Here is a 26,386-nt window from a genome sequence, read left to right as displayed (position 1 = left end):
CCATGTCTCTGCCATCTCCTGCACTGGTAGGAGGATTCTTTACCAGCTAAGCCACCAGGGAAGCCCACAAGCAAGACCATAAGGGTATAAAAATCGAAAAAAATTATACTGGAATGGCAAAGATATTTCTAAACAATTTTCCATTTAAACCTTGGTATAGGAGGAGATTGTTCCAGGAGACAAGTGACTGCATGTTTAGCTCATGGAATGCTTGGACAATAAAGATAAAAACAATTGGAAGTCACAGAACATGACAAAGACCTTTCATTTTGAAAACTGAATAAACAACAATCTTCCTGGAAGAAAAGATGAGCAATTTCAACTCAGTTTTAAAATAGCTGAGACGTTCCCTCCAAAGCAGCCCAGGCTCTGATTTCCCCTTTATGCCAATGTGAGCACCATTCGCCAGGCTCCCAAGCTGAAGGAAACGTTGGGTCACCTTTGCATTCTTCCTCTTTCTTTCCTTCCAGATCTTCCTCTCAAGTCTACTGCTGAAATGACCCACCCACTGGACATGGCACTGCCCTTCAACTTGTCTAAACATCTCTGGCCACTTCCCCATCTGCCACCAAATTAACAAAAGGCTAATGCCAATAACGAGATCCTGATAAAATCCTCCCCTGGCTTCTCATAACCTACACTTAGGCTCGCTCCAGACCGCAACACGGCTGCTGCCCAGGGCCAACCCGGAACACAGAACACGTGGGAATGGTGCTCCCTGGAGTTGGGAGCGGTGCGGCCCCAGTCATCACCACCACCCGAGGGTGACTCCTCCAGCAGCATCTGATCTCCCCGGATGCTGGGGAGGACCCACAGCACCACCATCACCTGGAAACATGTTAGAAATATAAACTCACGGGCCCTCCTGCAGACCCTACTAAACCAGAAACTCTGGGGATGGGGCCCGGAGGTGACTGATACATTGAAACCAAGAACCACCGCCCCACAGAAACCCTCTCAAACTCTCAAACTGACTTCTTCACCATCGCCAGTTTAGCAGTTGTTCTTCCTTCCAGCTCTTGTCCCGATGTTCACAGGACAACTTCCTCCCCACTATCCATCCATCTCAACCGTCTCTGTCCTTCAGGGCACAGATCCAGCCCTTCTTCCACCAGCAGCTCTTTTCTGATCACCCTAACATGCGATCCTAACATGTGACTCTGTCATCTCGCTCAACACAGCCAAAAGATGACGCCACCTCCAGCCTCTAGGGTAGGGATTACAGGCGTCGTAAAATGTGCCAATGTTAAGCCAAACTGGAAGTTGCAGCCAGGAATCACATGTGCTGAAAGACTCTGATGCTCTACCCCGGTAGGAAAACGCTATTTCGAAGAGCAACATGCCAGTTTCCTTGGGAGGTCTGGAGGAGAGCAATAGCGTATTTACTGACCTCTCTTTCCTGCTCTAGGGTTTGAACCCAAGCTGAGATGGGGGAAAGGGCTGTCAAAGACTCAGAGACAAAACAGACTGCAGTAAGCAGCACTCAGGGGGCAGGGTCCACTGCCTGTGCACATAACGACAGGTCTGCCTCTGATACGTCTGCGAGAGAGCAGCCCAGGGCCTGCGGACCGAGCATGTGACGCCCCAGGTTAAAGCACACGGTAAACACCACGCATATCTAAATTTTCTCCAGAATTCCACAGGTATGCTCCCCTGGGTGACGTGAGGAACAAAAAACAAAGAAATTTCCTGTCAATAACAGTAACATCCATCATTGGCAGATGACACCAAATTCCCTCTGCTTAACAAATCCACACAGGGACATCCCTGGAGGTCTGGTGGCTAAGAATCCACACTCCTAATGCAGGGGGCCAGGGTTATATCCCTGGTCTGGGAATCAGATCCCATACACCACAACTAGAGATCCTGCAAGCCACCACTAAGATCTGGAACAGCCAAATCTTTTTTTTTTTTTTTTTAAAGAAAGCCACACAAAAATACCACGTCTAAGTCAGGCTCAGAGGTAACAGTTCCATCTATTTCAAACCATTTGTTCCTCTTGGTGCCAATGTTAACAAACATTTCTAACCAAGTCTTTCCTATTACAAATCTATGTTGTTTTTAACCTCACTTACACGTCCTCCGAGGGGGCTTCCCCGGGGGCTCAGCGGTAAAGAATCTGCCTGCCCATGCAGGAGACACAGGAGATGCGGGTTACATCCCCAGGTCGGGAAGATCCCACACGCCTCAGAGCCGCTAAGCCCGTGTGCCACAAGTCCGGAAGCCCGCGCAGGTAGAGTTTATGCTCTGTAACAAGAGAACCCACCACAACAAGAGCCCGTGCACCGCAACTCGAGAGCAGCCCCTGCTCACCACCACCAGAGAAAAGCCTGAGCAGCAACAAAGACCCAGCACAGCCAAAAAAATTAAAAAAAAAAAAAGAAAGAAACTTAGGTCATCATATTACTATTCTTGTACTGTTTATGGAACAAGAATTCCACTGTATAACTTCGTGTGTGTCACTCAGATAATCAAAAGCAGAGAACACTCTCCCCTTGCTCCCCATTCACCATTTACAGAAGCAAAACGTCCCTACCTGGGGAGTAGTAATGACCCAGTTGGGGATGACAGGCTCATGAATCACCCTGCAGCCCAGCCAGTGTGATTCACAGATCTGCCTGTCTGACAGGAAGGTTCCATCTCTAAGCTGTAGGTTCAGCACAAGGCCAAGTTTGAACAACACACCCTAGCCAGACAACTCTTTCCGGCCACACAAACCTTCATTCAATTGGCCAAAGGCAAGAAAATTCAATTTCCTAATGGTGTGGGAACAGACACGGATACGGAGTTGAGACTCAGACCATCCAACAGTTTGACATAAACACACACTTGGGTCTGGAAGAAGAGAACCGACTAGGACAGCTTTCAAGCCCTCTGCAGGGCTTGGCGCTGCCAGATTCAAGCCCAGCCAGTGTTTTCCCAGACTGGCCGGGGATGAAGAGAGCCAAACGTCTTCCTCTAAAGCCTGGGGAAGGCACTAGGAGAGAGAGAGGACACTGGCTCTCACACACAGAGGAGGCACCCTAGGGCTGTCACCAGGCCCTGGCAAAAGTCCCCCCAATGCTGAGCAGGAGCAGAACGAACCACACGTCATCCGAGCCTCACAGGAGATAAGAAACCGTCCAGGCCCCAGGGCACAGCCCCGGACCAGCTGCTCCCCGTCAAGTCGCACCTCCAAGCAGCAGTGGAGCCCCAAGACATCCTGGATGAAGCACAGATGCCCAGGGAAGCCAGAAGGCTTTGGAGACTCATCAAAAGTTCAAGGGCAATGGTTCCCAGCCTGTGTGTCATCCATGGCGGGGTGGGGGGCACTCCCCTCGGTCTCTGAGGGGAGGAGAATGCTTCCCATCGAACAGGGACAGCCCTTTCAACCACATCCATCAGCTCTGCAACAGGGCCGTTTTCTCATCAGTGGGCTATCTCTGTGGCCCTCAGGGGGGTCTCCAGGGGGTGAACGTAGCAGCCAAGGAAGTGTTATCTGGTGACAGAGAATTGAGAAGTCGCTCTAGTTTCTAATGTCAAAACTCTTCGAGGACTTCCCCGGGGCGTCCAGTGGCTAAGACTCTGCACACCCAATGCAGGGGGCCCAGGTTTGATCCCTGGTCAGGGAACTAGATCCCACACGCCTCAACTAGGAGTTCGCATACCACAACTAAAGATCCCTCATGCAGGAACTAAGCCCCAACGCAGCCAAATAAATACTTTAAAAAAAAAAAAAAAAGCCTTCAGAATAATCAAAATGTTATACATCTGGGGACTTTCTGTGTGGTCCAGAATTCCCCTTCCAATGCAGGGGACGCGGGTTTGATCCCTGGTTGGGGAACTAAGATTCTACATGCCACGGGACAATCAAACCCACATGCCACAACTAAAGCGCCCACTTGCTGCAATAAAGACAGCCAAAAATAAACTTAAAAAAGAAGTTATACACCTGGACGACGGCAGGAGCAAACTTTTGAGGACCCGGAAATAAATCCAGTTCTCAGTGCCAATGTGCTGTGTTCATTTTCTGTGCCTTAGGGGCCTTGATGTGCAAAGCGGAGGTGCGGTTTTGGTGGCGCTCAAGTGATAAAACACGTTACATCTGAGGACGATACCTGGAACAAAGCAAGCCCTCTATCAATACCCACAATACCACCAGCATCGCTGTCTGCCACTACCCAGGTGGGCTGCACATTCCAGGTGTTTCTACACCATACACGTGAGAAAAATGAGAAACCTGCCTTCTGCTCCAGAGGAGAAAACAGGCTCAGTACGAGTTATTATTTGTCTCTATTTAATTCAAACCCACGTCTGCCTGTCATCTTCCCATATTCCCACTCTGTCTCCTGGCCAAATAGAAACGAGCCAGAAGCCATGGGAACTGACCAGGGGGTCCTCAGTGCCCTGGTCGTGGACGGTTACCAGTCTGTGGCCTGTTAGGAAGCAGTAGGTGAACAACAGGGAAGAAAGCAAAGCTTCACCTGTATTTACAGCCTCTCTCCATCATTCCCATCACCGCCTAAGCTCTGCCTCCCATCAGGTCAGCGGCACCATTAGATTTTCACACGAGCACAATAAAGATGATGCACTTTAATCACCCTGAAATGACAGCCTGCTGCCATCCGTGGAAAAAACAGCCTTCCTTCAAACCGGTCCCTGGTGCCAAAAAGGCTGGGGATCGCTGGAATCGACGCTAATCATCGTTCTTCTCCATTAGGCCAGGCCACATTATAACATGCTGATTCAGTTCACATGAAAACAAGGTTTAGACCAGAACCCTGACACAGCTCTGAGAAAAGGTCTTAACCATCACTGGCCCTCACACAGGCCGAGACAACAGGCGGTGCTTTCTTCCAGAAAGCTCCCACCTGCCAGCTCAGTCTCTGCAGAAAAGCCATCTCTGTCGGCCCAAGATGGAGTTGGAGCAGCCCAAAGCAGGCCCATCTATTTCTGTAGGGCTCAGGACTGGCTGGGAGGACGTATGGAAGATTTGCACCTGACCTCCATGAAGAAATGAGGACTCAGAGGGCAGTTAAGGACCATCGAGGAGGAAAGAACCACAGTATTACCGTGAAGACCCACGGACTGCAGCTGACATCAACTCTGAGTCCTGCTGGGGCTCAGACAATGCCAAAATGTTTACCTTATCTCTGCCTCTTCACACAAGTCCAAGTAAAGAAATAAAACACACACAAGTGGCTAGCTAAAAGCATTATCCGAATGTTATACAAACTGTTATGCACAAACCCCAAGCTTTCAAACTCCCAGATGGTCACTGTCCCACAAAATAAAGTCATAGGAAAAAAGAGGCTGAGCCTTAAAGGTTAAAAAAAAAAAAAAAAAGACAAATTAAGTATGTCATAGAAGAGAGAACACTGGAAGGAAAAAGCTTAAAAAAAAAAAAAAACTTTAATCTCAAAATCGCCCTAATATCCCTCATCCTAAAGACATACTTTACACCCTACAGCACAGACCCAGGGCTGGCTCTCCACTTAACACCCATCCCCACGAACCAAACTTGTCAAACGACCTCAGATATCTGCAGAAACAAATGATGCCAGAGAGATTCCACTGAGAAGAAGACAATACTTGCCTAGCCTGGGGATCTTAGATTTCAGTGGAGAACCCAAGACAAATTAGGTCAGGAATGGAGAATCGACCTGATGTGACGAGAGGCAACTATGGGAGATATGTACATAACTCGCCCCAGGCCGCAGAGCAGAAGCAGGTATGCACTAGCCCGGCCAGCAGATTCTCCAGCCTGTGCTCCTAACCAGAGGTGCTGCCTCATGAACAGCTTCAAGACCTATTTCATGCCATGCTCCAGAAGTGAGCAGAGATGGGAGGACTGAGAAAAGGAACCAATCCCACAAAGGGGCTTTCAATCCTACAGTCTCTAAAACGTGCCTGTTTCAGAGTTGCCCAGGTTCTTAACGTGCTCAGATCCTGAAGACTCAGGGTGGGGAAGCAAGAACCCTCTCTCCTCGTGAGCCCCCAGGGATCCCCCAACATTCTACTGGGTTGGCCCAAAAGTTCATCTAGGTTTCTCCATAAGATGAGACCAAAAACCTGAACGAACTTTTGGCCAATGCAATACTTTTGACAGACGGCTTGTATTGCACAGAGCACATGCTTCTGAATACACTGTTCTAAACTTTGCCTGTGAAAAACAGATCTGTTTTTAAAGCCTTACTGATGACATCAGAGCAACCCTGGAAACCACACACTAGAAAACACTACAATGTCAGTTATGTCGTAACTCAGAAAGTAATCTTCCAGCCCACATATGGTTTTGAGTTGATTCCGAATGCAAACTTTAAAAAATAACACCGCTTCCCAAGTTGTCCCTGGCCAGCTGGAGCCCTCCATTCTGAAGCCTTCTGCAGCCCTGTCTCTATTATTCTGGATAACGGTCCAGAAGGATGTTTATACTAGCCAGCTCCACAGTTACTTTCCACCCCATAAATTTAACTTCTCTTCTCAAGTAGTACTTGGGAAAAAGCAAAATTCAAACCTGGGATAAGCGGGGTGGAATAACTATAAAAGCTCTGTAAAGTATTTAAGAGAAAAAATGAGAATGCTTTGTATGTACACAGGATCATTCATGAAAATAAGGTCATCAGTTCAGTTCAGTTGCTCAGTCGTGTCCAACTCTACTAACCCACAATAACCCTCTTTCCTGGTGGTTCACTTGATAAAGAATCCGCCTACAATGCAGGAGACTCGGGTTTAATCCATGGGTTGGGAAGATCCCCTGGAGAAGGAAATGGCAACCCATTGCAGTTTTCTTGCTGGGGAAACTCCATGGACAGAGGAGCCTCGTGGGCTACAGTCCATGGGATTGCAAGAGTCGGACACAACTTAGCAACTAAACCACCAACAACAACCCACAATAAATAAGCCTATTTTAGGAAGGGAAACATTATTGTCAATAATTTCAAGGAATGTTTTCTTTTATTTAATAATACAAACTTCTAATTTATTTTTTTTTTAATTTGGGGGCAGGAGGCCATATTGTGCAGTTTGTGGGACCTTAAATCCCTGGCCAGGGATCACATCTGTGCCCCTCTGCAGCGAGTGCACAGAGTCCTAACCACTGGACCACTGGAAAGTCCCAGAGAATGCCTTCTTGACAACATATTTTAACAGTTCCTTAATATACAAAGAAAAGCGTCCCACCAATCTAAGAAGAAAACCAAGGCAAAATGCAAAAGACACTTCCTCAGATAATTTGTACAGAAAGTCTTCTTTTGACCACGTAAGTAATTTCAGAACGTAGGGGTTCCCTCAAAAATCTCTCCAAGTATATTCCCAGAGAGTTCCACTAACTGCCTGTGTCTATTGCTTTTGGAATTCTAATCAGTTCCGCCCACCCAAAGACTCAAAGTGAAATATTAAGAGATGTGAACAGCTGCGCTTGGACACCACACCAAGAATAGCTTTCAGGAAACCAGGCTCCAGTTGGAAAACGACACTGAGTACTAACCCTTCTCAACTTGAGAGGAGCACAGCATGGAAACTCCCTTTAGGTAATAGTGAAAATGCCCGCAGAAGCTTTTTAAGTGACATTTATAAAATACATTTTCTCTCCTAGAAGTAAATGGTTTGTAAAATTTGGGGACCATTTATACCCTGGGATTTTAAACTCACGTGTGTTTATCGGGAATTCCTGGGATGATGATGGTTTGCTAATGCCTGGTCAAACATTATCCTCCAAGGGAACATTCCCAGAGGGATTACAGCTCACTCACCATGAGTCCCGGGCCACGGGATGCAGGTCTGAACTAAAACAGTAAGTTATCCGGAGCCCGGGGCTCATTTTCCTTTCCACTCCACGCCTCGCCTTAACCTTCCAATCTGTGTGCAGAAATAAGATGAGGGGGTAAAAAATACAGTCGCGTGAGGTAGAGGGAATCAGAGTAGGGTCCAAAAAACACAAACCATGAGATCCGAAAAGTGTCCACTGGCAGATACACACTATTGCCAGGAGGAAATGGTGAAAGAATCCAGGGAGAGAAGGAGCTCAAGTCCAGTGCTGAGTACCAGAAAAGTCTCGGACACGCCTGCCAACTTGCAAGGAAAGAAGAGCCCAGCTTGGGGTGAAAGTGGAAGCAATGCTGCCCGGGTGGACAGGGAGCAGAACTAACTAGGCAGAGAGAACTAACGTCCGAGGAGAGACCAGAGGGGCTTCCCAGGTGGCGCTGGAGGTGAAGAGCCCATCTGCCAACGCAGGGGATGAAAGAGAGGCTGATGCAAGCTCTGGGTCGGGAAGATCCCCCGAAGAAGCGCATGGCAATGCACTCCAGTATTCTTGCCTGGAGAACTCCATGGACAGAGGAGTCCGGCAGGCTACAGTCCATGGAGCTACCAAGAGTCAGACGTGACTGAAGCGAATCAGAACACACACACAAACACAGGAGAGACGAAAAGCAGCCATGGAGCACAACACCAATTTGACTTCATGAATGGAGGGAAAAGAAAAAGAATCCAATGGAAAAAAGGCAGGAGGTATTCAAAACACAACCTCAGCAATGTGTACAGTTCACACTTGGATGGAATTTAAAGAAAGCAGGATTCCACCCACACCTCGAGCAAAAAAGTTAATAGTGAGTGGGCACTAAGCTGCTGGGCCAGGCCTCTGCATATATTGTTTCATTTAATCCTCACAACAATACCTCCATACTCGCACATAAATACGTTCACTGCTGCTGTGGTCCGCTGAATTGTGTCCCCCAAAATGCATGTCAATGACTTAAATCCCAGGACCCCAGAAAGTGACCACTGTCTATTTGCAGACAGGAGCTTTTAAAAGGATATTAAGTTAAAATAAGATCATCAGGGTGAGCCCTACTCCAACAGTATGACTGGGGTCTTTAGACAACTGTCCCTAGACACACAGAGAAAGAAGAGACTTGAAGACATGGGGAGAAGGCAGCCACGCACGAGCCAAAGAGAGACAACTGCACAGGCACGTTGACCCTGAACTTTCAGCCTCCAGACCTGGGAGAAAACAAACCTGTGCTTCTTTAGCCAGGCAGTCCATGGTGCTTCGCTGAGGCAGCCCAAGTAAACCAACACAACTGCTCTCCAGAAAGTGACAGCAGAGCTCAGAGAGGCTGAGTCCCTGGATAAGGTCACAGAGCAAAGCTGGAACCTGAATCCAGGTCAAAACTCAGACCACTCTTTCCAAGTTGAGCACTTTGCCTGGCACAAAGCAAGTGCTCCATAAATACTGGCCACTTTTTTTTTTTTTTTACAATGTTGTATTAGTTTCAGGTATATGGCACCCCACTCCAGTACTCTTCTTGCCTGGAAAATCCCATGGACGGAGGAGCCTGGTAGGCTGCAGTCCATGGGGTCGCTAAGAGTCAGACACGACTGAGCGACTTCACTTTCACTTTTCACTTTCATGCATTGGAGGAGGAAATGGCAACCCACTCCAGTGTTCTTGCCTGGAGAATCCCAGGGACGGGGGAGCCTGGTGGGCTGCCATCTATGGGGTCGCACAGAGTCGGACACAACTGAAGCAACTTAGAAGCAGTAGCAGCATACAGCAAAATGATTTCATTATTCACATGTACAGTAAGTCCCCTACATATGAATGAGATCCGATCTTAGAGCGTGTTCATTAGTCCAATTTGTTCTTAAGTCCGAAGTTAGCCTACATACCCAACTAACACAACAGGCTATTTAGTAAGGTATTGTACTAGCTTTATAATACTTTTTACACAAATAATACATAAAAAACAAAAAATAAAGAAAACATTTTTAATATTACAGTACAGTATCTTGAAAAGAATCTGCCTGCAATGCAGGAAGACCCAGGTTTGATGCAAGAGATGCAGGTTCAATCCCTGGGTCAGGAAGATCTCTTGGAGGAGGGCACAGCAACCCACTCCAATATTCTTGCCTGGAGAACCTCTGTCTCTTGCCTGGGACAAACGAGCGTGGCAGGCTACAGTCCATGGGGGTCACAAGAGAGTCCCATACAACTTGCAACTAAATAACAACAACAACTGCATCCATGATTCTATTGTTTAAAGTTAAGTTCAGAACTGAGGGAGATGCCCCCATCACATGATTGATGAGGTGACACCGGTGAGACCCAGCGCATGAGGTGAGCAGGCAGGACAGAGCGAGCATACGCTGCTGTGTGCCTCCATCTCCGTGCGATCAGAGGTGACAGCTGCACAATAATTTTCCCTGCTTTCTTCGGGACCTTGTGATCTGGAATCTGTGCACAAAAGACAGGATCCACTCCCCTTCATTTCAATCACTCTTAGTCCAAAGCTGTACTCCACAAACCACGGTCAGGGAGAGGTGGGAGGCACTTCAGGCTCCTCATTTCCTCATGTTTTCTTACCTCAGAACAGTTCTTAATTCCAGCCCCTGCTTTTTTTTAACCACGATAACGAAGGAACACCAGTTCCACCAGAGGCATCCATCCTAGGGTTTCTTATGCGAGCAAATGGGGCATTTCAACCAGGAAAAAAAAATATCACAAACAGATTTTCGATTTTCAAACCATTAGAAGGCATTAAATGTGTGTCATGACAGCTAGGACTGAATATAACTTAATCTTTGATGACTCAAAGAGGTTTTCACAGATCCTCGGGGTAATTATTATAAGTATTAATCATCACTACAGAAAGAACCTCAACTCAGGGAAATTCCAGGTAACAGAGTGCCAGCTAACAGGGACTTTACTATACAAAGCAAAGCTCTGTGGCTTGCATTTAAAAGAAAAGACTTGATGCGTGGTTTGTTTTTAATGTTTGTCTCATGGACTGTATAGTCCATAGGGCCGCAGAGTGTCAGACATGATTGAGCAACCTTCATTTTCACTTTTATGATTAAAACAATACAGAATACGATCATATGTAAAGACTTAGATCCATATAAAATGTATACTTAATTTCTAATTAGGGATTTACCTTAACTTTAAAATTACGAGCCATGATGGGTAACTTTCATTTTCCCTTTCTTCCTCAAGCACATTTACTGCGTAATTCCCCTGAAGACCAGAACTACTATCCTGGTGAGAAAAACGCCTCATCGCTGAAACAGATGAGTGGTACCTTAGGCTACTCTGCAGTTTCTGAGAGCAATGATGGTATCACCACCGCATAACTTACTTTCCCCTATTTTTAAGTACTTAAGTGCTGATACAATATTTAAATCAAAATGTTCACAACACATAAAAGTTGACATCAGTCTTTCAGTCTCCACAGTTTCCATCACCCATTTCAACTCAAAAATGGCAAACGTATGTTTGGGGGGAAAAAAAAGAACAGAAAACTTGGCAGAGAAGATTTCTGGAATGAACACTTTCATAATGAGAATATGCTCAAGTTTCTTCTTCCTGAGAAAACTTAGTAAGCAAAATTCATTAAATCCAAAACTGGAAAGACTTTTTCTTAAATAGGGAGACTGCTGTGATAGGAATCCACGGTCGGTCACTGACACATCCGTACAGTGATGTTAAAACAGAGGCCCGTTAGGATTATTTGGCCGTATCACAATGTTTTCAGACACTGAAAACCATCAAGAAGTGTTGGACAATACAAGAACGCAAAATACTGCCACGCTCCTCTCTATATAACCCACTCAGCCTGAAATCAGGCTGGCAACAGCTGTGAGCAGGGCAGGCGGTTAGGAGGGGTTTGAAGGAGAGAGTGCCTGGAGAGGAAAAAGACACCACCCGGAGGAACACTGCATGGAGAAAGCAACTTCCACCAAAATGATGAGCCTCTCGGGGGCAGGAGCCAGATCCTACCCTTCCCTGCATATTCAGCAGCTCAATTACAGATGTTTATCCAGGGTTTGATATGTGATCTAATCCATTAGATGTTTGAAAATCATCCTGAAATAGTTGATAAATAAACTATTAAGAAGAAATAATCTGGGACTTCCCTGTTGATCCAGTGGTCAATAATCCACCTTCCAATGCAGGGGTCGCACAGGTTCAACCTCTGGTCAGGAAGCTAAGATTCCACATGCCATGGACCAACTAAGCCTGAGAGCCACAGTCATGGAGTCCATGCACCACAAGGAGAAATCCCATACGGCACAACTAAGACCCTGCACAGCCAAACATTTAAATAATAATAAAGGAATAATCCATTAATTACACTGTAATTTTCATGCCTTAAGACTTACACCATTTTGAGGGGAGGAGTCATACCCCAGTATATTCATAAATAACACACTTATGATTCTATCGTCTTTTATCTGGGCTCCTTCATAAATAAAATACTCAAATTTATTGGTCTTATTATTTAAGACCAGTTCTCTCGAGCATGCAAATATGTTATTCTCCGGTCCCCGACCCCCATTATGACTGCTTTCAAATTTGCAATTCACGCTGGGGAAAGAAAAGACTCCAGCTGAGAAGCCACAGGTTAGAAGAAGAAAGCTGTCAAGTTTTTCATTTTATCTTTAACATGATTCCTGATAACTTCTTGAAATATTCTGTCTTTACAGAAACAAGTACAGCTCTTTTTTTTTTTTAAGTAGTGATAGGCAGATCTCAGTCATCTCACAAGGTTACTCAAAATTCTGACACTAGATTTGCAGAAAGACAAAGTTATCATCCAGACTGTCTACATAATTCCTTCCATGTAGGGTGAGAAAACAAATGCAGCTCACACAATGTTAAGGCTTCATGTGTATTTCATGCAGTCAACTTTAATTATAAGTTAAAATAATATTCTGCAATATTTATCTTTGAGAAGTTAGACAGGTTTGAGAAAAGAGGTCCTAGTTAAATAAAGTTAAGAATCAATCAGCTTAAACCACACTAAACAGGCTTCTTTACTGCCAGACTTCCTTTAATATAATCACATCTACTATGTATCCCCAAGACAGGACACCACAAGTCATGAGTTACAGAACACGTCATGGGTTACAGGACGATGTTTACTTCAGATGCTGATTTCAAGCAGCTTCTTTCTATCAGCACTAGCATTCCAGCATCCCACCCCCAAAAACACACTGGGAATTGCTGGATTAGCTCCTATCTCGTGTGTTACTTCAAAAGGCCTAACAAAAGACATGCCCATTCCTCTGCAGCCTGTCAGTGAAAATGGATGTGGCGTTAAGTCACACACACACACCCCGATGTTCTGATATGTACTTAATTATAGTACTAAAATATGAAAACACTTAGCTGTGGCTTATGCCAGCTTCATCAAAAAACTATTTGTTAAATAGGTATTGAATTACTCATAGGTCGTGATGAATTATGGCTAAATAATCAAAGAAAAGAAAATGACTGGGACAGCTGTACCTCTCCACTCCCCTAGACGTAAGTGACATCACAGTTACTCCACAGTCTATTCCAAGCCTTATCTTGGAGTCTATGAGACCTTCAGGGGTTATGAACTAATTTCAGAACATTTAAAAGTCCTAAAATTACAAGCAAGATTATATGTCTCCATGGGTTTTTGTAGAAAGGCAGCTCTTGCTCTTATTAGCTATTCAAAGGATTCATGGGCCTAAATATATTTTTAAAACATTCCCAACAGGCCAGCAGTCTTCTAGCTTTCTTCTAGTCATATTGTATTGTATTGACACAATTGTATGTGTCAAGATCCTCAAATCACTGTGAAATGTCCTGAGTAAAGCATTTCCAATGAGCCATGACCATGACATTAGAATTGTTGCACAAATAAAAGTCACAGTTGCTATTTTTCTCCATGGTCTGATGGACTGGGGTCTGATGAGTCTGCAGGAATTAATATATAAATATGCTACCAACAAAGCATTCCAGCATGCTTTCAGAAAACAACTTAGAGTGCTTCAGCATATCTGCTGTACAAAAGGCACTTAATAAATGCTTGTTGAAGTACTCCCTTGGTGGTGCAGTGGTTAAGACCCCATACTTCCAGTGCTGGGAGTGTGGGTTTGATTCCTGGTCAGAAAACCAAGATCCTACATGCCACATGGCACGGCCAAAACTTTTTTAAAAAATTAAAAAATACTCCCATTAAAAAAAAAAATTTTAATGCTTAATTTATTTCAAATTTAGAGAATTTTAGCTCAAGTGTCACCATTTTATGACATCCTGGGAGCTAATGTGAAATAAGACCGTACTTTCCAAGTCACCTACCATATAACCACTACCTTCCTGTGTCAAGGACACCTACCCTCTGGGCATGTTTACTGACCTGGCTTGCTCAGGCCAGGCCCTCCAAACTCAAGTCTCCCCAAGCCTAACAATGTAAAACCTAAGCTGCGGAAAAGAGCGCTGAAGGCCCTCTACCTTCCCAACCTCATCTCACATGACTCCTCCACCGAAACCAACTCTCTCAGTGCCCCAAACATACCTTCTGCTCTCCCACCCACTCTCCTGGATTCTACACGTTACTTAGACACTTGTTCATGCCCCACTTTTCATGAAACCTGTCCAACTCCATTCAGTGCCCAGTGACCTCATAACCCAACAGTCTACACCTACCAGAGGGTTTCTCAAACAGAGAAGACCCAGGACAGAATTTGAACAAAGACCAGGAAGCTGCATTCTCAGTATTTCCGATTCCCTAAATGTCAAGAACCACATTCTATAAAAGGCTTCCACTCAAGACCCATCCCAGTTATTCTCAACACTATTCTCAATTACCTCGGGGGCTCTCAAAAATGCCCAGCCTTCATCCCAAAACAAGTTGAATACAATCGCTCAATCTTTTTTTTTTTTAAGTCATCAGCATTTTTTTTTTAAGTTTTCCATTTTATTCTAAAGCAGTGAAGGCTGAAAGCCACTGTTCTATAATATTCATCTTGCAGTAAATCTTATACATCCTTATATGCATCTTCTTTTATATATGGATCTTTTTATATAATATCATTGACTGGTTATGTCTTTGTGCTTGTGTCCTGTCAAGGTTTTTGTTAAAAGTTATTGTTATTCTTTAGCATTCCCAGGGAATGCAACAGAGAATAGATGAGTAGCCCAGATCGGTTCTTTGATTAGTAACAATACCCTCTATTCCCCCATGTTTAGTTCACTTACTGAAGAAATGAAAAAATCATTCATCTTTGGGGCAGTCTCACCAATCTCACTGACGTTCCTTTTCCATTTTCATTGGAAGGACTGATGCTGAAGCTGAAACTCCAATACTTTGGCCGCCTGCTGCAAAGAACTGACTCATTGGAAAAGACCCTGACGCTGGGAAAGATTGAAGGCAGGAGGAGAAGGGGACAACAGAGCATGAGATGGTTGGATGGCATCACCGACTCAATGGACATGAGTTTGAGCAAGCTCCAGGAGTTGTGATGGACAGGGAAGCCTGGCGTGCTGCAGTCCATGGGGTCACAGAGTTGGACACAACTGAGCAACTGAACTGACGTGACACCCTTATCAGGTTACCATCCTGCTTCACTTGAAGCAGATACATATAATATAAAAATATTATATAATATATACTATATTATATAAAATATTGTTTTATAATATTTTATATTAAAATATTGTGTTTTATATAATAAAATGTATCAATTCAGAGGGGGGACCCTTCATAATGTACACATATATCAAATCATTGTGTTGCACACTTTCAATATCTTACAATTTTATTTGTCAATTACAGCGTGGGGAGTTTGGGGTGCTAACCACCATGCAGTTAAAACCTTCATGTAACTTTAGTCAACTCTCCACACAGGTGACTCTTCATCCCCAGATTCAGAACCAATCACAGACCATTCAGTCCTGTAGTAAATATTTATTAGAAAAAATCTATGTGTAAGTGGATTCATGCAGTCAGAGTGGTTGCTCAATATTGTCTACCTCAATGAAGCTGAAAAAGAAAAAACACCATCGCTAAAAAGTGTAATTTGTTACAAGATAACTGCATTAATTGGTACCATTTTCTATTTCAAAAGGAATGAATTTCTCAAAGGGGAGAATCTGGCAGTTTCCCATCTAAGCATCAGCGTGAAAATCAGAGTCAAGAGAATGGACCCAAGAAAAGAGGCTGCTGCTCAAATGACAAAAGCAAATGCAACTTACAAGTGAACTCACTCAGCTTTGTTCCTTCTGTCCTAGGAACTGCTTAAAACCACCTTAAAATCAGCACTAATCTGCACAAAATCTTAGTAAGAGCCCAATATTATGTAAGGCAAACTAATCCACACATCCTAAATGGACCGATTTCCCAATTCATGCTGCTTGCTTTTATATGCTCCAGAAATCCATGCAATTCCATTTCATAGTGGATTAATTCAAAAGTCTGATGCAATGACTAACCCCTATCCAAAGTGTTCCTTCCATTCATGAAAGGCTGCTGCTTCTCCGATGCAGAGAATGTGGAATAAATCCAAACACCAAGTTTTCAACCAGAGAGGAACTACTAGGTCTCGCTGCAGATTCATGTGGTTTGAATTAAATGCTGTTGCCCCACCCACCCCAGCCACATACACAAAACTCATCTGAGGTCAGTGAAGAAACTACTTATTAAAAGGGAAAACCCAAGAGAAGACCTAAACTGTGCTCAACACATTTAACTCCAGGATACTGGAAAGAGGAAACCTCAACGTGTCAAACACTCTGCCTCTCAGACACAATCACCCACAGGCAGCTCTTTGCCAGCTCTCAGCTCAGGGTTCTTAACTTTACACCCAGCCTTTTGTTCCAATCCACATAGTTTCCACAAGCCTGGCAAGAATTGCCAGCTCTCAACCCCTGAAACTCCACCCAGCACCCACACAGCTGCAGGCTCGCCCCTCCCGCCCAGAAGACACCCACAGAGCCCCCTCCAGCAGAGAAGGCAAGGAACCAGCCTCAAAGGAGAAATCTTTCTTTCACCTAGTTCTGTGCTGCCAACTAATGAACCGGCCCTCAGAGAGTCAAGTCCTCAAATTAACATATGTTTTTCTCAAAAGACTGTTTGAACTTATTTGTCATGAAAGGGACAGGGCAGGGAACTTCCAGGGGAGAATCTGGGGAAATAAGAAAGCCTTACCAGGAACCCAGTCTGAAAAAAGAAATCCAACAAGTGGATTACAGTAGAGAAGGAGGAACTGTTTAAACAAGAGGAGACAACTTACCTGGAGGTCCACTGGTTAAGGCCCTGCGCTCCTAATGCAGGGGGCCTTGGATTCAATCCCTGGTCAGTATTCTTGCCTGGAAAATTCCATGGACAGCGGGGCCTGGCGGGCTACAGTCTATGGGATCGTGAAGTCAGATACGACTGAGCACTCATGCATAGAACTAGATCCCACATGCCGCAACTCTACTGACTGGACAAAATCTGGAACCTGACATACTGACCCCCTTGAGTTCTTCTGAAAATCACAGGTGTTAGTAAGCACGTGACCAAAACCATCTGCATGAGGTCAGCCTCGAGAAACGTCAGGTGTGGGTCCTGCTGTCCTCTTCCCAAACTGGAAAGGAGTGTCAGCTTGAACACTGGGAAGCAGCAAGGGACGGAGGCAGGACCATGAGATTTGACATCAGTTAGAGCTGGGGTCCCAACAGAAAAGTCATTACTCAGGTACAACTCTTCAGCCCCAGAAATGTGTCTCCATGGATAGTTACCATTAGCATAAAATACACAACGGCTTACAAAGATTTGCTTTGAAAAAAAAGCAGAAGACCATTTTTATACTGATTACAAGGTTTATGTCGAGATGATAATACTCTGAATGTCCTAGGTTAATGAAATCTATACATTTCACCTGTTTCTTTCAACTTTTTAATTATGTTACTAACAAAATGTAAATTATATGCCTGGCTTGCATGTGTGTGGAGTGCATGAGCAGTGATCAGCTGTGATCGACTCTTTCCGACCCCAGGGACTACTGTAGCCTGCCAGGCTCCTCTGCATGGAATTTTCCAGGCAAGAATACTGAAGTGGGTTGCCACGCCCTCTTTCAGGGGATCTTCCCGACCCAGGGATGGAACCTGTGTCTCTTTGTCTCTTTCATCTCCCGCACTGGCGGGCATATTCTTTACCACTGAGCCACCTGGGAAGCCCCATGGGTGGCTGACGTTACATCGTCACTAGACAGCAATGAGCTAAACTTTGATTCACCAGTCTGCTCTGCCAGTTACCTACTTGGGGCAAGTTATTTCACCTCTGAGCTGAAAATCTTATGGGAATAAAATAAAGACAGTAGCTCTCAAGCAAGTTCTTAGCACAAATTAATAAACTGATCACTCATCATTCATTCAGCAAATATCTGAACCCTTATGGTATTCTAGATATTTTAAGACAAAAAGCTATCTAAAATGGGACCTGGACAGGGGACCTTTTGAAGGAGGTCGCAATTATCTTCATTACCTCCAACATAGTTTGGCCTCAGGTCAAACAGGGAGGGAACACAGCCCCGCCCATCAACAGGAAATTGGATTAAAGATTTTCTGAGCATGGCCCCGCCCATCAGAACAAGACCCAGTTTCCCCCTCAGTCAGTCTGTCCCATCAGGAAGCTTCCATAAGCCTTTTATCCTTATCCATCGGAGGGCAGACAGACTGAAAATCACAATCACAGAAAACTAACCAAACTGATCACATGGACCACAGCCTTGTCTAACTCAATGAAACTATAAGCCATGCCGTGTAGGGCCACCCAAGACATACGGGTCATGGTGGAGAGTTCTGACAAAATGTGGTCCACTGGAGAGGGAAATGGCAAACCACTTCAGTATTCTTGCCTTGAGAAACCCCGTGAAGAGTATGAAAAGGCAAAAAGATAGGACACTGAAAGACGAACTCTCCAGGTCAGTATATGCTGAATATGCTACTGGAGATCAGTGGAGAAATAACTCCAGAAAGAATGAAGAGACAGAGCCTAAGCAAAAACAACACCCAGTTGTGGATGTGACTGGTGATGGAAGTAAAGCCCAAAGCTGTAAATAGCAATATTGCATAGGAACCTGGAATGTTAGGTCCATGAATCAAGGCAAATTGGAAGTGGTCAAACAGGAGATGGCAAGAGTAAACATCAACATTTTAAGAGACAGTGAACTGAAATGGACTGGGATGGGTGAATTTAACTCAGATGACCATTATATCTACCTCTGTGGGCAAGAACAGTAAGCAAAGAAAAACTACAGAGCCTCTTGATGAAAGTGAAAGAGGAGAGTGAAAAAGCTGGCTTAAAACTCAACATTCAGAAAACTAAGATCATGGCATCTGGTCCCATCACTTCATGGCAAATAGATGGGGAAATAATGGAAAGAGTGACAGATTTTACTTGGGGGGCTCCAAAATCACTGCAGATAGTGACTGCAGCCAAGAAATTAAAAGACACTTGCTCACTGGAAGAAAAGCTATGACCAACCTAGACAGCATATTAAAAAGCAGAGACATTACTTTGCCAACAAAGGTCCGTCTAGTCAAGACTATGGCTCTCCCAGTAGTCATGTATGGATGTGAGAGTTGGACTATAAAGAAAGCTGAGCGCTGAAGAATTGATGCTTTTGAACTATGGTGTTGGAGAAGACTCTTGAGAGTCCCTTGGACAGCAAGGAGATCCAACCAGTCCATCCTAAAGGAAACCAGTCCTGAATATTCATTGGAAGGACAGATGCTGAAGCTGAAACTCCAATAATCTGGCCACCTGATGCGAAGATCTGACTCATTTGAAAAGACCCTGATGCTGGGAAAGACTGAAGGCGGGAGGAGAAGGGGACGAAGGAGGATGAGATGGTTGGATGGCATCACCGACTCAATGGACATGAGTTTGAGAAAGTTCCAGGAGTTGATGATGGACAGGGAAGCCTAGCGTGCTGCAGTCCATGGAGTAGCATAGAGTTGGACAGGACTGAGCGACTGAACTAAACCAAGACAAAAATCCCTGCCTCCATACAGTTTACATTCTGAGAAAAACAAACATTAAAACAGAAATGTAAAGGGCTTCCCTGGTGGCTCAGTGGTAAAGAATCCGCCTCCCACTGCAGAAGACATGGGTTCAAACCCTGGTCCAGGAAGATCCCACATGCCGCAACTACTGAAACACAGGGCCCTAGAGCCTGTGCGCCACAAGAGGAGCTACGGAGATGAGAAGCCCGTGGAGCTACGGAGATGAGAAGCCCGTGTACCGCGAGGAAGAGTCGCTCTGCTCACTGCACCTAGAGGAAACCTGCACACAGCAACGAAGGCCCAGCACCACCAAAGATAAAAAAATTAAAAGTAATAGAATTAACAGTGGTTTTTAAAAAAAGACTTTCCAGGTTATATTAAAAAAAAATAGAAATGTAAAAACACACAGAAAGTGCTAAGTACAATGGTACATAACAGTCAGCAAGAGGGAGGAAGAACAAGGAAGGGAGAATACGGAAAGTCGGAGGCCTCGTTAGAACAGCATGGCAGTAGACAAGCATGGTACCCGTTATCAGCATCAAAAAATATTATGCCAAGGGATACAGGGCTTCTTTTCAGGGCGATGAACATTTTCTAAAACTGGCGTGGGATGGCTACACAAATCTGTGAGCACAGAAACTGAACAATGAATTGTACACTTTTTTTAGTATTCACTTATTTACTTATTGGCCGAGCTGCACAGCATGTGGGAATCGTAGTTCCCCAGTCAGGGATTGAACCTGTGACCCTGCAGTGGAAGGGCAGAGTCCAAATCACTGGACCACCAGGGAAGTCCCTGAAGTGTACACTTTGAGTGAATCATATGGTGTGTGAATTATGTCCCAGTGAAGCTGTTAAAAAATACCAAAAAAAAGATTAGTCAAAGTTTATTCATATGTAACCGCACCACACTCTGTATAGTGTGAGAAGGAAAACAGCTCCCTCTGATAAAGAAATGATTACAAAACACCAAGCCAGCTCTGGCACACGGACTAGGTTCGTACTTGTGCGCTGCGAGCCCCTAGCCAGCCCAGTCCTCCTCTCCCAGGCCCGGGCGAGGCGGGCAGTCTTGGGCAAATCCGTTCTCTATGACAGCTAACAATTGGCCAGACAGGGATTGGCACCAGATCTAAGAACAGCCAAGCAGTCTGTCTGGCCAGACAGACAGAGGAATAGATGCTCAACATCACTATCAGCGAAATCAACTCAAAACTACAAGGAGGTACTACCTTACACTGGTCAGAATGGCCATCATCAAAAACTCTACAAATAACAAATGCTGGAGAGGGTGTGTAGAAAAGGGAACCCTTCTACACTGTTAGAAGGAATGTAAATTGGTGCAGCCGCTATGGGAAATAGGATAGAAGTTCCCAGAAAACTAAAAATAGAATTACCGTGTGATCAGGCACGCCTACTCGTTGGCATATATCCAGACAAAACTCTTAATTCAAAAAGATACACGCATCCCTATGTTCATAACAGCACTGTCCTCAAGAGCCAAGACTTGAAAGCTACCTAAGTGTCCATCGACAGAGGAACTGGTAACAAAGATGTGGCACACACACAAGGGAACACTCAGTCATAACAAGAATGAAATAATGCCATTTGCAGCAACATGTATGCAACCACAGATCATCATACTAAGCGAAGGCAGTCAGAAAGAGAAAAACAAATACCATATATATCACTTATACGTGGAATCTAAAATGACACAGATGAACCTACCTATGAACCAAAATTATCGAGAACAGACTTGTCATTGCAAAAGGGTCCTCCTTTTGCAATGGGGGAAGGATGGAATGGGAGCTTGGGCTTGGCAGATTTAAGCTGTTATATAGACAATGGATCCCCTCTTCACAGATCACTGCCCTGTTGTAGCGAAGGGGCTCGCTTAACTCAATGAAGCCATGAGCCATGCCGTGTAGGGCCACCCCAGACAGACGGGTCATAGTGGAGATTTCTGACAGAACGTGATCCACTGGAGAGGGAATGGCAAACCACCCCAGTATGCTTTCCATGAGAACCTCATGAACTGTATTAAAGGACAAAAAGATATGACATCAAAAGATGAGTTCCCCAGGTCAGAGGGTGTCCAGTATGCTCTGGGGAAGAACAGAGGATGACTACTAATAGCCCCAGAAAGAAAGAAGCGGCTGGACCAAAGCAGAAACGATGCTCAGTTATGGATGTGTCTAGTGACGAAAGTAAAATCTGATGCAAAGAATAGTACTGCATAAGAACCTGGAATGCTAGGCCCACGAATCAAGGTAAACTTGACACGGTCAAGCAGGAGAAGAAACATCAACATCTTAGGAACCGGTGAACTAAGATGGACAGGATTGGGTGAATTTAATTCAGATGACCAGTATATCTACTACTGTGGGCAAGAATCTCATAGAAGAAATGGAATAGTCCTCAGAGTCAACAAAAGAGTCTGAAATGTAGTATGTGGGTGCAACCTCAAAAATGACAGAATGATCTCAGTGTGTTTCCAAGGCAAGCCATTCAACATCACAGTAATTCAAGTCTATGCCCCTACCATGCATGTCAAAGAAGCTGAAGTTGATCAGTTCTATGAAGACCTAGAAGACCTGTTAGAAGTAACACCAAAACAGATGTTCTATTCATCGTTGGGGACTGGAATGCAAAAAGCAGGAAGTCAAGAGATACCTGGAGTTAGTAGGCAAGTCTGGCCTTGGAAAACAAAATTAAGCAGGGTAAAGGCTAACTGAATTCTGCCAAGAGAATGCACTGGTCATAGCAAACACCCTTTTTCAACAACACAAGAGATGACTTTACACATGGACTCCACCAAAGGGTCAATACCGAAATCAAACTGATGACATTCGTTGTAGCTGAAGATGGAGAAGCTGTATACAGTCAGCAAAAACAAGACCTGGAGCTGACTATGGCTCAGAGCATCAACTCCTCATAGCAAGATTCAGGCTTAAACTAAAGACAGTGGGGAAAACCACTAGGCCAGTCAGGTATGACTTAAATCAAATCCCCTATGAATACGCAAAGAGGTAACGAACAGGTTTAAAGGATTATTATCTAGTCAACAGTGCGCTGCAGTCCATGGGGTCGCAGAAAGTCAGACACAACTGGGCAACTGAACAGCAAAAACAGCATACAGGATGGATACACAACAAGTTCCTACTGTAGAGCACACAGAACTGTATTCAATATCCTATGGTAAACCATACTGGAAAATAGCATTTTTTTTTAAATGTATATATGTGTAACTGAATCACTTCGCTGTATACCTGAAACTCACAGAACACGGTTTATCAATTATACTTCAATTTTAAAAAGAAAGAAAAAATTTTTTAATTGGAAGATAACTGCTTTCCAATATGGCGTTGGTTTCTGACATGCATCAACATGAATCAGCCGTAAGTATATACACGCTCTCTCGCTCTTGAGCCTCCCACCCATCTAGGCTGTCACAGAGCACCGGTGAGCTCCCTGCACCATCCTGGCCATCCATCTTACATATGGCAAAGTATATGTTTCAATGCCATGCTCCCAATTCGTCCCACCATCTCCTTGACCAACTGTGACCACAAGTCTGTTCTCTCTGTCTGCATCTCCACTGCTGCCCTGCAAATAGGCTCATCAGTACCACCCTTCTGGACTCAATATATATGCATTTTAAAAAGAGATTATTTTAAAAAGACATACTATAAACCAAGGACAAAATACACAGCAAGCAGTCACAGAGGCTAACTCACCATATACTACACATACACCCCCACACAGCCCTACCTTCTTCAGTGACAGTCTAGTTTCTAAAGGAGACAGAGAAAAATATCCCCTATTCTTTAATAAGGGCAAGAGACCCACACAAGAGGGCGGCCTCTTTCTCCTCTATGTGAGCAAAAGGAGAGCCACTCCCTACAATATTTTACCAGCAGCTTACCAAGGAAAAGGCCAGTGATGTCACTGTTTCCAAAAAGAGCCCTCTCTCTTTAGGATAACATGGTCCTGGGGTCCCTTCCTACAGCCAGAGTCCCTGCCCGCTGAGACCAGAGGCCATGCCCCTGGTTGACATCAGTCTCAACGCTAAGCTATCACCATGTACAAAGCAGCCAGAGGAATGGAATGCATCCTAATTTTCTAGGAGAAATCAAATGGAAAGTGATGCCATGAACACAGAACATCCAGACCAAGTTTATCACAAGAGTTCGCTATGTAACAAAAAAAAAATTAGTAAGGAAAAATATGACATTGTGCTCTACTTAAAATAACAAGGACTTCTAATATCACAGTTCAATAGTATAACTGCTTGTATTTTATCATGACTGCTTGGGAACGTTTTAAAGCTATCACTTTGAACGGATTTTAACATTCCTTCAGGGACCTTGTTCTGTTAAATCTAACAAAAGAATGTACAACTGGACTGTGTAGCAAAATCACTATCTTTATTTGTGTTTTTCCCTTTTATTTAACTTGATGTGAAACAAATGAAACATTAACACCCTATTTCACTTGTGTGCAACAGTGAAAATTTACCAATCCTGTTTCTCTCTATACAGAGACAGGCTAAAGAATAACTTGTATACAATATACAACTTGCATCATATTAAATATAAACAGCTATTAAGGAATGACAATAGAAAGTCAGCCAAAAGAAATAAAGCACTAACCACAGTCTGAGCTTTTCTGTCCATCTGGAGGCGGTTTGGAACCTTGAATGCTGTCCCAAACTATGCCCTAACTCCTTCTAGACCTGTCTTCATACTCTGAAGATTTATCAGTTCAACTCAGGCCAAAACAACTTTCTAACTCTCGCCACCTGAGAGTTCTGATTTTGACTGTGTTCATCAGAGGTAAAGAATCCTGGCAGGAATCTGTGAGGAGCTGAGATGGGAGATGGTGACATTTGGTCCAAAGTTACAGAAGGCTGTTTCCACTTTCATCTGTGGCTCAGGAACAGGCCTGCCATCAGAGGCCCTTGATTCTCATCTTCTCCTCTGCGTCTTTCCTGATATCATCCAACCTCTGAACCTCAAAGGCTTCCAATATGCAAGGAGCCAGACAGAAATCTACTCAGCAAGTATGAATCCAAGACCTCAGAGCCAGATAGAGCTCTCGACACTAGTGGGGGACCAAAATCAGACACTGCCCTCAAGGGGCTCACCATCCTGGAACAGGAGCAAGGTGAATGACAGGACATCTTCAGGAATGTCTAGGCTTTATTAGCATCGGTCACAGCAGGTAAATGGAAGCCCCAAGCACAAAACAATGTCAACGTTACATCATCTCTGTCCAACTCATTCATTTCTCTACTTCAACTTCAAAGGAGGTGTCAAGAGGAAGGGCTCTCACTCATAGGAATAATTCAGTGGTGGAAGGTTGAGGATTCCTTTTGAAGGTCTTTATGAACCTCAGATTAAAAACAGCATATATTATTGGACTAGGCTTAATGCTTGGGACTAAGGTAGTTTATGCACTCCTATAGATAAGAGAATTGGGATCAGTATCTCTTATCTCAATAGGAGACATAAGTATAATTAATATTTGCAAAGTATCTGATAGTGATAGGTCAGGAGCTTTTATGAGACCCTGAGAGATGAGATGGCAACCCACCCCAGTATTCTTGCCTGGAAAATTCCATGGACAGGGGAGCCTGGTGGGCTGCAGTCGATGGGGTCACAAAGAGAGATGAGAGGCTTTACTCCAAACCTCCTTCAAAGTAGGAACCGTACTGGCATGCCGTAACCATCCTCTTGACCTTGTATTTTCTCTCCTCCAGATTTAATTTTTTTTTAATTTATTTGGGGGCACCGGGTCTTAGCTGCAGCATGCAGGGTCTAGCTCCCCAAACAGGGATCAAATCCGGACCCCCTGCATGGGGAGCACGGAGTAGTAGCCACTGGACCACCATGGAGGTCCCCGTATCTAAATTTTTGATGAACATGAATACAACATGAGCACAACATGAGCATCACGGAAATAATTTGTTTCCAAAGGGGGCAGGAAACACTCTTTAAATAGGATTTCCTCACTATTTATTCACTAATACTGCTAATACACAGAGAAGAAAAATGAGCTCAATGGAGACTCAACACTACAAATGAGCTTCATGAAACCAACAGACTATCCGAGTGGGCGCGTGGGTCATGTGTCCTCGTCTGTAGAGGAAGAGGACTGGGCACTCCTTTCCACTCCACAAGAGTCAGGAGAGCAGGACTCGCCCTCCAGCATTCTACAGGGAAACTGAGATTCACTAAACCAAAGATCAGACAAACCCCGAAACTCTTAAAATCAATTCCAATGTCTTCATCAACACTGTCTCCGACTTTGCCATCTGGCTTTGGGCAAAATTCTTAATCTTCTGGGCAGCAAGTTCCTCCCCAGTGAACCAGGAGAAAATTTATTTCAGGGTAAACACATGCAGAACACCAGCACCAAAAAGAATGAACATGCACCTAGAAACCATTAAAAAGAATACATTTGCATCAGGTCTAATGAGATGGATGAAACTGGAACCTATTATACAGAGTGAAGTAAGCGAGAAAGAAAAACACCAATACAGTATACTAACGCATATATATGGAATTTAGAAAGATGGAAACAATAAACCTGTGTACGAGACAG

The 26,386-nt window shown here is 44.3% G+C and overlaps 1 protein-coding gene across 4 annotated transcripts in view; it reads right to left on the bottom strand.

Annotated features, from left to right (window-relative positions):
* ARHGAP10 (Rho GTPase activating protein 10) overlaps positions 1–26,386 on the bottom strand; it is a 376,879-nt gene that overhangs the window by 324,615 nt on the left and 25,878 nt on the right. The window lies entirely within an intron of this gene.

Source organism: Bos indicus x Bos taurus, chromosome 17, assembly GCF_003369695.1.
Source record: "Bos indicus x Bos taurus breed Angus x Brahman F1 hybrid chromosome 17, Bos_hybrid_MaternalHap_v2.0, whole genome shotgun sequence".
NCBI lineage: Eukaryota > Metazoa > Chordata > Mammalia > Artiodactyla > Bovidae > Bos > Bos indicus x Bos taurus.
Note: the sequence above shows the minus strand (reverse complement) of the source record. Positions and strands in the feature narration are given on the sequence as shown.